This window comes from Nicotiana tomentosiformis, chromosome 4 (genome assembly GCF_000390325.3).
Source record: "Nicotiana tomentosiformis chromosome 4, ASM39032v3, whole genome shotgun sequence".
In the NCBI taxonomy this organism is placed as follows: domain Eukaryota; kingdom Viridiplantae; phylum Streptophyta; class Magnoliopsida; order Solanales; family Solanaceae; genus Nicotiana; species Nicotiana tomentosiformis.
In genome coordinates, this window is record NC_090815.1 from 18,467,755 (window position 1) to 18,471,064 (window position 3,310).

Below are 3,310 nucleotides of genomic sequence, written 5' to 3' on the forward strand. Positions count from 1 at the left end.
TCTGATCGGGGAGTTGACTTTTTTATATCGGGGTCGGAATCCAGTTTTAAAAAATTTTATAGGTCCATTATGTCATTTATGACTTGTGTACAAAATTTGAGGTCAATCGTACTTGATTTGATAGGTTTTGGCATCGAATATAGAAGTTGGAATTTCTTAGTTTCATTAAGCTAGAATTGGGGTATGATTCGTGTTTTTAGCATTGTTTGATGTGATTTGAGGCCTCGACTAAGTTCTTATGGTATTTTGGGACTTATTGGTATATTTGATTGAGGTCCCAAGGGCATCAGGTGAGTTTCGGATGGTTAACAGATCAAATTTGGACTTAAGGAAAAATATGAAAATTTTGGCCTTCTGGTGCAATCGCACCTACGAAAATTTAGTCGCAGGTGCAAGCTTAGCATCGCAGAAGCGTGAGGTCCGTAGAAGCGGACGAAACCTCGCATAAGCGAGTCCGCAAAAGTAACACATCCATCGCAGAAGCAGAAAAAGGGAAGGGACAGCCTCGTCGCAGAGCGTACTGTTGTCCGCAGAAGCGCCCTGAGCCGTAGAAGCGTCGAATCCCTCACATCTGCGTGACTGCATATCTGACCAAGTGAGCCACAGATGTGAAAAGCCCTGGACAGAATAAAATCAGAGGGGTTGCAGGATTTTGACATTTTTGGACATTTCCAACACAGGTTGAGGCGATATTTCAGAGAGAATTCACCGAAAATCTTGAGGTAAGTCACTTGTGATCATTGTTAGTCAATAATATTGAATTATCATTGAAGTATTCTAACTAGATTACGTATTTTTGAGGTGTAATTCGAGGATTTGGGCCTAGGGATTTCAAAATAAGAATTTAAGATTTGGAGGTCGAGTTGATGTAGGAATTTGGTAAATTTGGTGTGGTTGGACTCGTGTTTGAATGGGCGTTCATATTTTGTAACTTTTGTCGGGTTCCGAGACGTGGCCCCCAATGGTGTTTTTTTCAGTTGAATTTGAGATTTTGTTGGAAAATTAGTATTTTCATATGGAATTAATTTCTATAATTTCTGTTGACTCTATCGAATTAATTGTGACTAAATTCGAGGTGTTCAAAGGATAATTCACGTGGCAAAGGCATATTGGAATAAAGAACTTCCATTGTTTGAGGTAAGTAACACTTCTAAACTTGGTTATGAGGGTATGAATCCCTGAATTTTATGTTATATGAATTGTTTGGAGGTGATGCACATGCTAGGTGACAGGCGTGCACCATAGAAATTATGTCTTAATTTATTCCGTGGAGTTGCATAATCAAATAATCATGTCATTATCTACACATCCTCCACATGTTAGAGGAAATTGAGCTGAGACTCATGTTAAAGATCATGTTTAGGCTACGTGTCGATATTTTGGGACCCAAAGAGGTCTTATTGCTATCGAGCTACTTGTTTAAATTTAAAATTTAGTACTTAGTCACATCTATCATTTGCATATCATATCTCAGTCCTTGTTGCCATTCATTGATAGACCATATCATCATGTCGGGTTGATTTTCATATCATTGAGAGCCCGAGAGACTAGAGATTTTGAGTGATATTTATGGGATCGGGCTGCACGCCGTATCATATTTTATTTATTTCTGCCTTGATTTGGCTATTATAGTGTTTGGGCTGAGGAACCCCTCCGGAGTCTGCACCCCCCACAGTGAGCGAAGTTGATTTTATATTGAGGGATGGATCTTCCTTGGGCATGGATCTTGCCTGAAGCATTTATATTGAGGTATGGATCTTCCCCGGGCATGGATCTTACCCAAAGCATTTATATTGAGGTATGTATCTTCCCTGGACATGGATATTGTCAGAATCATTTTACAATTGGAGATGGATCTTCCCCTGAGCTAGATTGGCATTATACAGTACTGAGTGGTTGACTGTCAGTTGATGTATATATATATATATATATATATATATATATATATATATATATATATATATATATATATATATATATATATATAATGGATGTATCTTCCCTAGGCTGGATTGGCCATATACAGTACTAAGTGATTGAGTATTTTGAGATTGTGAGTACACGAGGTTTCCACTGAGGTGCATCATATACATCATGTACATTGGCATGTAGATATAGAGATGTCATATTTCTCATATCATTCAGGATTGATCTATTTTACATGTACTGAGTTTAACTGTTTAACTTGAAAGCATGCCTATATTTATGTACTGTTATTTCTATCCTAGACTGTACCTGTTGAGCTCGTCACTACTTTCATCTCAAAGGTTAGTCTTGTTACTTATTGAGTACATGGAGTCAGTTGTACTCATACTACACTTTGCACTTCGTGTGCAGATCCAGGTACTTCCGGATATGGAGGCTGCTAGATTTTGGAGTTTATCTGTTGGAGACTATCGAGGTAACTTCTTGGTATCCGCAGACCTTGACTCTCTTTCCTTTCAGTTATTTGTATTGTTCTATATTTCAGACATTGTTTTATTAGTCAGACTATGTTATCATTTAAACGCTCATGTACTCAGTGACACGTGGTCTTGGGAGTGGTTTACTAAGGTTTTCGGCTTGCCTAGTATTGAGATAGGCACCATCACGACATGCAGATTTTGGTCTGTGACATTAAGGTCAATTGGAGTTCGTCAAAATCATGACCTCTAAATCTATGACCAAATTCGGAGAATAACCATTTTAGGCATTTTCATGGATTAAAATAAATATGATCATACTATCTTTCTCCTTATTATTGTCCCATGAGCACAGAACATACATTTGTCACGACCCAAAATTCCCACCTTTAGGACCGTGATGGAGCCTAATATTTCACTTGCTAGGCAAGCCAATGTTAGAATAATTTTAGCCATTTTTAACAGTTCAATTTTACATAATAATAAAGAAACCAACTAACTGGAATAAATCTGAAATAGAGTGAATAAACCAAAATAATATCGATGGTTACATACCATCCCAGAACTGGTATCACAAGTGCACAAACTACTAGAATAATACAGATAAAGGTCTGAATGAAAATAAAGTTGTCTGAAAGAAAATACATAGCGAAGATAATGTAGAAGAGGACTTCAGAACTACGGACTTCGTGCAGCTATACCTCAAGTATCCTCTGGGGACGTGAATCCGAGCAAGTCTACGGTACGCCACTGGGACAAACTCCAGTATCTGCACAAGAAGTGCAGAGTGTAGTATGAGTACAACCGACCTCATGTACTCTGTAAGTGTCGAGTCTAACCTCGACGAAGTAGTGACGAGGCTAAGGGAGGTCGTTTACATTAACCTGTATACAATAATAATAATAATA